Source organism: Schistocerca americana, chromosome 6 (genome assembly GCF_021461395.2).
Source record: "Schistocerca americana isolate TAMUIC-IGC-003095 chromosome 6, iqSchAmer2.1, whole genome shotgun sequence".
Lineage (NCBI taxonomy): Eukaryota > Metazoa > Arthropoda > Insecta > Orthoptera > Acrididae > Schistocerca > Schistocerca americana.
Window position 1 is genome coordinate 131441752 of NC_060124.1, and position 13562 is coordinate 131455313.

The window sequence follows — 13562 nt, forward strand, 5'->3', positions numbered from 1 at the left end:
AAGGAAGGAAATAACATTAAGGAATCTTACTTCACAGAAATTATGTAACAATGGTTACACTTTTTGCTTGTTAACTTTAACATAGACCATTTAGTTTTCCATTAAGAGTGAAAGCAGTTGCACGAGTCACATAAAGAACAAAGTTTCCCATAGGGAACTAAAGTATTTTACGTTTGAATTATTGCAGACCCAAAGTATTGTGATCTTCATATTTCTATTTAAAAAAGTTTGTAACTCAAATTCACAGACATTTTGGAATCTGTACATACATGTGTGTAGCAAGGTACTTTTCATGTGCCATGTGGAACCTTTAATTTTCTGGCTTAAATATAATTTATTTCATGAATTACCTTTAATACCAGCACTGTCTGAATGCATTATTTACCATTTAGAAGAAGAAATATTAGTGTACAGAATAACAAACCTCATGAAAAATGCGAGAGATTGTTCTGTACAGAACTTGGAATGGCTCGTAATCAATAGCAGGTAAAAAAGAAGGCTTCTATTAAACGTTCAAAGAAACCAGTCAGTACCTCTTAATTCGCCATAGAGGTGATACAGTAATAAAACAATTTACTTTTTTCAGAATTTCTGCTAAGTATTAAAAGTGTGAAGACGTATTCAATTAGTATTTGCTTTACCAATAACCTGTAGTACAAGCACACGTATAAGCAGATAATTATGGGAGTCAAGAGTTATGTTAAAATTAAAGATACTGACTATTATTACTTGCTCACAAAGCATTGTAGTTGCTGTACAATTTATGCTGTATGTGGTGTACCCAATGTGATTCCTGGAGTACATAATATTCTGTTATCCTGTGGGAGTGCACTGGTACCACACCTACTGAAAGTACGTTTTGTTGTGGAATAGTTGTATCAGGTGTCTGTACCACAAAACAGATCTCCACTGTGACACCCTCATGTTCTTGGTATGCTATTAGCTATTATTACAGGAATACTCTTCACATGGAGGAGGAAGCATAGTGAGATTTTCTTTTTCATCATTTCCAACATTGTACACAACTTTCTTGCACTTTTATGTTATCACATTTTTCCCTTGATAATCGAAAAGAGAGAGAGGGGAAAAAAATTTAAGCGAGCTTTCATAACTGAGAACTCTACTTGCGTCATTTGTTATTTTCAAAATGTTACTCTCTTTCCCAATACTGTCCTATTTCTTCAAACCAATTTTGAATTTCTCAGATTATTACATATTATTTACTGTACATCGTCCACTAATACTTCTGTTGTTACCAGATAGTTTGTAATGTGGCACTACCTTTGTGCCACTGGTATTGGCTAGTGTACTTTTGCAGATAAGAAAATCGACTGGACTAGATTGTCCTGTCAGTATAGGACAAATTCAGACAATATGGAATTTTTTACAATAAATTTGCAATATAATGTCACCCTTGTCTCACACAGATTGTAGCAGCCATTGGGGTGCCTGTCTGGCCAGCTTCTGCAGCTTTCACTTTCAGGTTTGTTTTTTGCTTGGGCCGTATACTGACAACCACTCATTCCAGTGATTGACACCATGTCAAAGACTGGAGCCAAGATTCACAGAAATAGAATTCTGTGGTTGCAAGTCAAAGTGTAATTAATTTTGCTCACTGACATGTTTTGAATTCAATTTTAAATTTGTTTGGGTGTCAGACTGGAAAATTACAGTTTTAAGACACGCCAACCTTAAAATTAACAGCTGTGATCGAGGTTATTTTCAACAACTTCCTTCACTCCCTACATCATCATGGATCAGTCCAATACAAGTCATGCATTTAAGAGGAGCCTTAATGTTGGGCTTTGAGTTTATCTCATTCAAATGTATTTCTTGTCTCGTATCAAAGACTGAAGCACTGTTAAATACTGGTGCTTCTACCATATCACTCAGTTTAAATACACCGTGTCATGTACAGGCGTTAATAAAATCATGGCATTTAAATTACTGATCAAAGGGAAAGCCAAATTCGTAAGTGCATGTTGCAATTACAGTGTCAGCATGGCAATGCATCACTTCAGATAAAGAAAAATAACATTTTTTTTCTGTTTATACGTAAGTAATACTTTAATAGTTCAGTTGTAATTTCTGTTGTCAGTAAAGATACCCCTCAGCAAACGACGTCAACTTTTTTTCAAGAGACGTCTTCACTGTTGTCCACACTTGATTTTCCGAATTATACCAGTAGTTAAAAGTTTCGGCAAGTAAGGTAATTTGTTGACCTCCATTGAATCTTAAATAGTGTTTTAAAACGGGCAAATAAGTAAAGCACTCATAAAATGGTAAACAATTTATAGGTCCGCTTGTCAAACTTTCAAAACACACTCGAATTTAGGAATTTCATAGCAGAACTGTCACTGTTTTTTCTCGCTAGATTAGAAACACTTCATTATGTTGATGTGTAGATATCTAGAACATCCAATATAAAATACTTATGAGGGCGCAGAACGAAAAACATTTTCATCCGTGTTTTGACACTTCGTTTGTTTGCCAAATTCAGATATGGCGGACACTTAATTATACAACGTCTTGCCGGCACGCGCTAGAGCCATCTATCGGTAGGTCCGGTAGTTGAGCATCCCTCATTTCGCTAGCTTTAGACGCCTGTGTGTTAACTCTGCCGCGTGAAGCGCGGGCAGGGCAGAGGGAGTCTGGCGGGAGTAGCGAGTGGAGCAGGTGTTGTGTGACGCTCCCGCGAGTTGCCGCGCTTTCGGGGTTTGGCAGCATGTAATTGCGCTCGACTCGCGATGATAGTTTCTGACATGGTGTCGCGGACGGGAAGCATTAGCTGGCGCACATCAAGAGCCCGTTTCGCCTGGTGACCGTGTCGAGAAGAAGGCGCGCCAACATCCAGCTTCTGCAACAGCGACGGCCGACAATGAGTGACTGTCGCCACCTCCTCGATCGACGGCTTCAAACCTTCAATCAACCAACAAGGAAGACTAAAAGCACGTAAAGTTTCAGAACTGTATGGCAGACCTCAGCTTTTCAAATTGTTCCATTTGCTCGCAAAATTACAGCAACTTAGCATGAACCTTTGTTGCTCATTGTCCCAATTGCATTGCCAAGCAGGGTCCCTTCCTTTTCCGAAATGAACCCGAGTGTCGTTGAAATTCAAACGCCAGCATAATTCCATTTCACTGCTTTAATTTCAAAGTTCAATTCAAGAATTAGCTGGCTACAATATTTAGGTTACACGAGCACAAATTTAGAGTGCGAGTTTTGTTAGCATATTTTAGCTTACCTGTGACTGCAGCTCAGCTTGGTACGTACTAAATTTTACGATTGTTAATAGTTCAGAATCATTTAATTCAAGTTCAAAGTAAAATCTCTTGTTTCTAAATTGCGTAGAGTCAAGTTGCTTTTGAAATGATTGTTGAGGTAGTCCAAGACTAACCGTATTTTACTGGATTTCGATGTGCTTCAGAAAGAAAGCTCACTATTAACTTCAGTCACTAAATTAACTTTCGATTTTCCGGTTTTATTAATTCTTTTGCTAAATTAAGTCAGAGTGTAGCGAAATTTATTACTTCTGACAAACTTTCAGATTTCACACTACACGTGTCAACCTTCAGTTGCCACGCTTCTAGTGTTAATTATATGTGTAATAACCTTTCTTTTTCAGTTACTATAGTAATTGTCCTTAGGACTGGCGACCGTGATTTCCCCCAAATCTCAAATATCTAATTACCGCTAGTTAATTGTTAACGTAACGGCCGCACATTTACTTTCTTTATTAACTTTACCCCTTTTCAAAATTAATTTCCACCAGTTTCATTTGCATTTTTCCTTTCATTTAGATGTAACCCTTTCCTCCCTCTTTACCGATAGATTAACTTCGGTGACGATTGCTTTTCCCAAATTTCCATTAGGTACACGCAGTTTAATTTTTCACTGTCTTTAAGGTCGATAAGTGAGGGGGGAGGTTACACCTTGCAGCATAGTTCTACTGCTTTCAATGCAAATGCAGATTTACCTCACCAGGTGTATTAACAATGACTAAATGGTGTAGGATGAGTAGATGTAGAAACATTAGCTCTGTGTCAAGACATTTGACTGCAGGGGATAGACAATGGGAACAACAAGAAAATTCAAAATGTATCATAGAGATTGACTATGATGATTATGGTGATGTGAATTGTTGACGTTGCACCTGTGTCTGTGTAGCAGTTTAGGTTATTCAATGCTTGAGTCTCTTTTAATTCTGCTAATTGAAATTAAAGTAACATATCAGAATGAACTTGAATATTAAAGTGAAACAGAAGCCTACACGGAAAAAAACTTGGAACAGAACATCAGATTTGGCTACAAAACCTTATACCAAAAGGATGCCTGAAAAGAACACACCAGAAAGAAAAGTACAGAAATACTCAGCTGGGAAAGGCACTATCCACCATGTAATGTGTTCACTAAAGATCAGTGAACCCCTTACACATTATTATACTCATTTTCTGAAATGTTTCCAATTCCTTTTGCAAGGTGAATGTTGCCCAAATTCAAAAATACTTCAGCATGGGGTGGGCATAATTCCAGACATTTTACACATAGGATGTATGGTTTCAAACCAGCTATGTTTGTGAAGCCAAGTATTTAATTAGATCTAGGATGGATAGTTCTTAAGCATTGTCATGACCAATACTGACTACCTTGAATGAATCATACTACACTTCAAACATCTATATATCTGTTCATCTATCCAACTGGATTTTTATTTTCATTTTACTAACATTAAATTTCCTGATTTGAAACTAGTTGACTGTACATTGCCTCTTTTCCCTTTCCATAGCCTTTTTGTTCATCATCTTTTTTCTTTTCTTTTTTTTCTTTGTTAATCTGATCTTTTCATTCTGAGCTATTTCACTTAAGATATGAAATTCCATTTCTTCCCTAATAATATCAGTGAGTTTTTCCACAATCATTGGCTCACATGGAGCAAATCCAGTAGACTCATTCCACAAGACTCAAAACTTTGTGTATGAATAGCCCAAGCAAACTGTCTTTTATGCAATATGATTTTTACAAACTATTGATTTCTGTCATGACTCTTGCTCATATTTCCTTTTGGAGAATAAATGGAAATTATATGTGATTAATTTTGTACATTTTCATTCACTGCATAACTCTTTCAGAAATAAACTGACACTCACTGTCTGACAAAGTGATTTAGGTACACACACATTGTGAACATAATCTGTTTCTAATTCTTCTACAGCAGTTTTAGTGTTGCCCTTCTTTATAGGATAAAGTTTTCCAGGTTTTGAAAAGGTATCCAGAACACAAAAATATGTTTACAGTCTCCAGTAGACATAGACAATGTCCCAGAAAACCAATAACAATTAATTGGAATGGACGAACAGACCTGCATAAGGACAGTGAAGGTACCTGTTAAGAATCTTATTATTTTTCATCAAAATTTCAGAAGTCTCAAAAGTAAGTTACATATTTTATCTGTAAATCTGGGGGACATGAACATCGTTGACCATCCTCATGTTTTATGTCTTACTGAGCATCCCATGACAGTTGGAACTGATGGGCTGCAGCTTGATGGGTATGATCCAGCTACTCATTATTGCAGAACAAGTAAAGAGAAAGGTGGTGCTGTAATTTATATAGATAGTAAAATCATTTATAAGCCTTTGGATTTAAGTAAGTATTGTGTAGATCAACATTTTGAAGTTTGTGGGACTGAAATTACTGCAGAGGGCATGTTACTTGCTGTGCTTGCAATTTACAGATCTCCAGCAGGGAAGTTTTGCATCTTTATGAATAAGTTAGGATCTGTTTTTGCCAAATTGTTCTCCAAAACCAGAAATTTAATAGTTGCATGTGACTTAAATGTCAACTTCTTAACTGATAACCACCCTAAGACTGAGCTGGACCATTTAATGAGTTCTTACAACTTGGCTGTTATGGTTAACTGGCCCATTAGAGTTACACAAAATTGTGAGGGCCTTTTAGATAATATTTTCATTGACAAGAGTAGAGTCAACAGTGCTAGTGTAAGAAAAGTAATTTATGCCAAGAACAAAATAAAAACAGTTTGGAATGTTATAAAGAGAGAGTGTGGCAAGAATAACAAGAATGTGAATACCATAGAGATAAGCTGTAATGATGAGGTTATTAATAATCCTGTAACAGTATCCAACATATTCAAAAATCACTTCTTAACTGCAGCAGAACATGTAGGTTGTTGGGGTTCCTTAAATGGTGCTATGTGTTTATTACAAAGAGCTAATCCCAACACATATGACATAATTTGTCTTGCCCCTGTCCCTATTACTGAAGTTAAAAATATCATCAAGACCTTAAAAAATAAAATTTCGACAGGTTTTGACAACATTTCACTTAAAATTCTAAAGCATTGTAGTGACATACGTCAATTCCTGTGTCACATTTTTAATGAGTCTATGCAGCCAGGTGTTGTACCAGAGAGATTGAAGCTTGTCGCTGTGAAACCACTTTTCAAGAGGGGTAACAAAACCAAATTATCTAACTACTGTCCAATATCACTACTAAGTAATTTCTCAAAAGTATTGGAGAAACTAATGTATAAAAGAATTGTAGAACATCTTAACAGCCACAACATACTCAACAGAAACTAGTTTGGTTTCCAAAAATGTAGATCAACTGAGCAGGCTATTTTTTTTTTTTTTTCCTCACAAATGAAATTTTAGGGTCAATAAATAATAAAATGTCACCTATTGGAATCTTCTGTGACTTGTCAAAGGCCTTTGACTGTGTAGACCACAACATTCTCTTACAGAAGGCTAAGCCTTATGGCTTGAGAGGCAGCATTGGTAGGTGGATGAATCATATCTACAAAACAGAAAACAGAAGGTGATTATTAATGGTGCTGATGATAGTCCCACCTCATCTGATTTGGGCACATTAAAGTGTGGATGCCTCAAGGGTCCATTTTGGTACCTTTGCTTTTTCTTATCTTCATCAATGATCTCCCACTATTCTGCTTGAAAGTTGAACTAACAATGACCTATAAAATAAATATAATGCTGTACTTGTTGACATCCTACACTGGTTTAAATGCAACAGACCAACTCTAAATATTGAAAAAAATCAGTTTATGCAATTTCATACATCTCAGCAAGAAGATGAAGTATACCACTTAAACTGTGGTAAACTAAATATACTACATTATGAATCACCCAAGTTCTTGGGCATTCTAACTGACGGAAAGTTGAACTGGCCGGTGTATATCCTAGACCTACATAGAAGGGTCAGTGTGGCAACTTATGCTCTGCTTGTAATCACCCCCATTGGTGACTTGGACGCTATCAAAGCTGCCTACTTTGGTTATTGCCATTCTATCATATCAATGACATAATATTTTGGGGTAACCATGTTGTGACTCGCCCATCATCCAAAGTTACGCGGGTCCTCTACATGCGGAGCTGTCTGCCAGCCATGCAGCAGCAGCGCCACCTAAGCGGCCAGCTAGCCAGCAGCCGCTAGACTTGGACTCAGTTATGATTTGACTGTTAAAGTGTACACACGTCTTACTCTGTTTACTTGATCTGTGACTTTCATGTATTGCGTCTTCCTTTAAATATATTTGTCAACTTGAAGTTATAACAATTGGTGACGAGGATGGAATTTTTCTTTTCTATCATTGACCCACATGTTTCCACGGCTAATTTAGAGCAGCTATTGCAAGGTCTCATAGAACAGCAAATGCTTCTCACAAATGCTACTCGTGATTTCATCGCAGCATCTCTCGTCGCTGTCTCTAGCTACTTTTCCTCCTTAGGACAAGACGGCGGAAGACTGGTCTGATTACGAAGAACATCTTCAGCAGCACTTCTTGGCATTTCACGTCGTGGACGAACAAACATGTAAGTCTCTGTTCCTTTAATGGATTTCATCTCAAATGTATCGGTTGTTGTCGCAATTGGCTCCTTTGAAAGATCCTGCATCTTTGTTCTTTGCTGAAATGTGCTCCCTTCTGTCCGTCTATTTTCAAAAGCAAACGCTTGTGGTAGCCTCTCGTGTTGCCTTTTATCATTGTCAAAAGCAACAAAATCAATCCTATCGTGCTTGGGCTGGTGAACTTCATGGCCTCAGTAGAAAGTGTCAATTTGTTACTGAAGTTCATAAAGAATCCTACACCGATTCCATGGTATGGGATGCTATTATCCGATCGGCGCCTGACAAAGAAGTTAGGCAACATGCCCTTCAGTTGGCAAATTCGACTCTAGATGAAGTCCTATCTATCACTCAGTCTTCTGAAATTTCTCGCACTGCTGGAGCGCAAATAGAGGCATGGGGTGACGTCGGGGAAATACAACCTCTGTGTGATGTTCATGAAGCATATGGCGTGTCCCCCCGGCGTATGTGGCCGCAGTACACTCCTAAATGCAGCCTCAGCCTAACTGTAAAACAAACCTCTAAGAAACTGCAGCAAAACCCACAGCAACTTCCTTCATGTCTGCAGTGTTTTACGAAACATTCACGAGAAGATTGTCCACAACATTGGGTCGTGTGTCACAAATGCAAAAAAAGGATCATGTGTCATCCGTTTGCAAATCTGACCGCATACATGATGTTCATGAACATGATGCTGATTCTGATTCTGTGTTGTCTGTCAATTGACTTCTTCCCTTTCAGGGAAGTTATTCCTCACTGTCCAAATACTTGGTCAAGATGTCCGCATGCAAGTGGATACTGGTGCTGCTGCCACTATCATCAGTTCTCAGACGTATCTTCAGTTGGGTTCTCCAATCCTGTCACCTGTCACTAGGAAATTACGGACTTACAATAAACAGAAGATTTCTCTCTTGGGACAATATGATGCTGAGGTATCTTACAAATCTTTAATTTGCACTGTTCCCACATTTGTGGTCAACCATAGTAACACGGAGAATCTTTTTGATTTCGATGCCTTTCGTGTTTTTGGGTTCTCCATAGATGACTCTGTCAATATCGTCTATGATGCTATTCCTTATGCTCAATTGGATTCCTTGTCGACCACATTTTTGTCCCTTTTTTCTCCTGGGTTAGGCCATGCAAACAACTTTGAAGCTCATATCATGCTCAAACCCACTGCCCGGCATAAGTTTTTTCAGGCTCGGCCCATTCCTGTGGCCCTTCATGATCAGGTCAAACGGGAGCTGGTTCGTCTCACTGCTTCAGGGGTCTTGCTTCTTGTCACTTCCAGTGAGTGGTCCTCTCCTGTCATCGTTGCTAAGCCAAATGGTGATTTTCGTCTCTGCGGCAATTTCAAAGCCACTGTAAATGCTCAATGCCTTATCAACACTTTCCCTGTGCCTCGACCTAAAGAGTTGTTCACTAAACTTGCTGGAGGCCAGTATTTTTCCAAATTTGACCTGTCAGAAGCTTATCATCAACTTCCTCTTGACGCTGCTTCCTGGCAGTTTCTGGTCCTTAACACACCTTTTGGCCTCTATCAATACCAAAGATTGCCATTCAGGGTTGCCAGCACCCCTGCTCTCTTTCAGTGATTCTTGGAACAATTATTGCTCACTGTCCCTGGGTGTATAAATTACCAAGACGACATTGTTGTAACTGGCTCCACCACTGATGAACATCTTCAAAATCTCTGCACACTTTTTCATGTCTTACAGACTGCCAGTTTTAAGTGTAATCTTCAGAAATCACAATTTTTTCAGGCATCTATCACGTACTTGGGGTTTCAACTCTCGGGATGGTATTCGTCCACTTCAGCAAACTGTCGCCGCGATCGATGCCCTTCCTTGCCCTACATCTGTTAAGGAACTGCAGGCCTTCTTGGGGAAAATAGCATACTATCATAAGTTTTTACCATCTGCTGCTTCGGTGGCTCAGCCGTTGCATCGCCTGTTGCATAAAAACGTGCCTTTTCACTGGTCCGTGGCATGCGATGCGGCTTTCCAGAAATTAAAGACTATGCTGAAACAGGCCCCGTGCCTGGCTACTTATTGACCTGGCCAACATCTTGTTCTTGCCATGGACACCTCGCAATATGGGGTTGGTGCAGTCCTTGTGCACCGTTTTTCTGACGGTTCTGAACAACCCATTGCTTATGCCTCCAAAACGCTCACGGATGCCCAACAAAAGTATTCTCAAATTGAAAAAGAAACTTTGGCCATTATTTATGCTCTTCATAAGTTTGGTGTTTTTCTCTATGGATCCAAATTTCATCTTTTTATGGATCACAAACCACTTGTTTCCTTGTTTCATCCATCAACATCACTTCCCGACAAGGCTGCACAACGCCTCCAGCGCTGGGCTCTTTACTTGTCTCGTTTCAATTATGAGATTCATTTCCAGCTGACGGCTCAACATGCGAATGCTGATGCACTGTCTTGCCTTCCCATGGGTCCTGTTCTGGCATTCAATAGGGACAAACTTTTGTGTTTCCTCCTGGATGTTGCCGAGCAGCAGGTTGTGCACGGGTTCCCCATCACCGGGGACCGGCTGGTGGCTGCTATGGGTTCTGACCCTACCCTCTCCCGGGTTTTACACTGTATTCAGAAGGGTTGGCCAGTTCGTCCATCTGCTAAGACTTCTGATCCGTTGCCACCTACCACCGCGGCAACCACCATTGCTCTAGCTTGCATTTTCTCTTTGGAAAGCCTTCCCTCTACTCTTGTTACTGATAATGGTCCGCAATTTGCCTCTTCCAATTATGCGGATTTTTGTGCCCGTCATGGCATCATGCATGTCACGTCCCCTCCGTTCCATCCGCAGTCAAATGGTGAGGCTGAACGACTGATCCGCACGTTTAAGGCTCAGATGAGGAAACTCCTGACTTCTTCTTCTGCTGATGATGTGCTTCTCCAATTTCTGGTTTCTTACCATTTCACCCACGTGGGCGACCACAGCCCGGCTGAGCTCTTACATGGCCAACAGCCCCACACGCTACTTCATCTTTTGCGGCCTTCCACCTCACGGCCATGGGTGCCTTCGCTTGACCAGTTCACAGGCGATGACCTTGTATGGGTACGGGGATGCGGCAGGCAGCCAAAATGGAGTCCTGGCCGCATCTTACGACACCGTGGCCGATGCCTGTATGAAATCCAGACAGACAAGAGTGTTGCAGTGTGTCATTTGGACCGGCTTTGGCCTCGTGTGCCTGCAACGCCTGTTCCAGATGCCGCTACATCGCCTTCGACTCTACCTGATGCTCGGGATACTGGAATCTCTCATTACTCACAATAGTCCTTTCACCATCATATCGGTGCCAGCACAAGAACTGATGCAACCAGGAGACATACCCATGCAGGAACCAGATGACCATCATCTGTCGGAGCAACTCTACTCGCCTCCTTCTCCTACAGACACGGACACATCACCCATGTCTCCTGTTATAACAACCACACTTGCCGAAACGGGCAGATAGGTGCACGGGGCCCCAGCAGATTCGGCCCCCACGTCTCCTGTCATCTAGACCCGTTATCATCGGGGACACTTCCGTCTGTACGGGAAGCCTCCTCCTCGAGACTTTACGGCCAGTCAAACAACACCTATGGACGTTAGCAATCTACAGGCCACCTCCATCAAGACCTGTGCAAAAAATTCAAAGGGCGGGAAAAGTGTTGTGACTTGCCAATCTTTCAAAGTACCGCTCCGCAGTTACGCGCGTCCTCTACATGCGGCACTGTCTGCCAGCCATGCAGCAGCAGCACCACCTAAGCGGCCAGCCAGCCAGTGGCTGCTAGACTTGGACTCAGTTATGATTTGACTGTTAAAGTGTACACACGCCTTACTCTGTTTACTTGATCTGTGACTTTCATGTATTGCGTCTTCCTTGAAATATATTTGTTCAACTTGAAGTTATAACAAACCAGCCTTTAGTCAAAAAAATTTTTACTGCACAGAAGAGAGCTGTGAGAATCATGAATCCAAGATATTGTTGCAGAAATCTGCTCCATAAGTTACAAGTATTAACAGTCACCTCTCAATACATATTTTCTTTGATGACTTTTGTTTCTAATAACCAGACTCTTACATCATGATCATGATACTAGGCCGAAAAATGATTTACATAGGAACCTGAAACATTTAAGTCTTGTGCAAAAAGGTGTTCATTATTCTGTCACAAAAATTTTCCACTTTGTTCCCTCAGATATTAAAGTTTGCATTAATATCTTACCTAGTTTTAAATGTAAATTAAGAGAATTCCTAATGGGAAATTTCTTCTACCTTTCTTTTATTGTATTGCCATTGGTATTTATTATCTTAAAACATTTACTATAACACATCTTTAACTGTTTAAGTTGGACAATGTACTATATTTTCTTTTTAAGTAGTTGTTTTATGTTACTTGAGCTACATTTTGATTTGATTTTAACCGTCAAGCTTACTCATCATTTTATTGTGCATTTCTGCCATTTATATACTTGTATTATATCTGTCTTATGCAATTGTGACTCGTTCCACATTCATGTGATTTATCACAATATGGATTAATGGAATATGAAATAAATAAAAATTCCTTTGTGACATTAGGGAATACTGATTGCATTAATCCTTTCAAGGGTAGTACTGTGAACCTACTCTTTGGTACCTTTTGCATCCACAGCTAACCTTTTATTTATCCTTTCCACGGGCTGTTTAATATTATTATTTCACAAATTTTAGCCACGGTTTTCCTGATCCCATTACGACCACAACTCTCATGTAGATAATCAATGAACTTATCAACTGTTGCTTAGGGAAACGCAACTTCCACACTTGTTTATCCAAAGATTTCCTGATGAATAATAGCTTCTTGTGTATAGCACAACATTGTCTTTCTTTTGGGTTTCCATGTGAATATTTTAATACTGTTTAACTAATTTCAAATTTCAATCTTCATTTTGTTCTGTTCTCATGTGCTTACAAATACATCTAATCAATCTTTCAGCTTTTAAACCCTGTAAATTAAATAATCTTATTTCACTTCATTTATGTAATGACCATCATAATTTCATTTTGCCTACTGTCATTCTAGGAAGAGCAGTCACAATTATATTGTCCTTCACTTTATGTATCTAATTTACATATCAAACTACTGCAAATACATGGCCCATTAGAACAATCTAGGTTGTATAACCTGCACAACTGTGAAAACTTGACTTTGTGTTTTGTGCCCCAACAAATATCCCCCAAATTTTTGGAAACCAAACACAATGGCAAGTGCCTCCAATTTGGATGTATAATAATTTTTCACTAGAGCATGTAAAACCCTGCTAGCAAAAGCAACTGTTCAGTGTCCCACACCCTCATCTGGTTTTATTATCTACATGACTTCAAACCCCAACTTGAGTTAGTGCTCATACAAACTGCAAAGAAAAGTCTGGACGGTACAACGACTTACTGCAAACTAATTCTGTCTTTTTCTTGAAAAATCTCTTCACACAACATTTTTCTTTAATGAAGTTCCTGAATGAGGATGATTAAATTTTTGGTCAGTCAGAAATTTTTTATAGTATCTAAATAAACCAAACATTGCTTTCAATTAATTTCTGTTTTTAGGTGCTAGGGAATCTGGTACTGCTTTCACTTTCCTTTGGTCAGGTTGTATAACTCTTTCATAAATTGTATCACCAAAAATGGCATTTCTT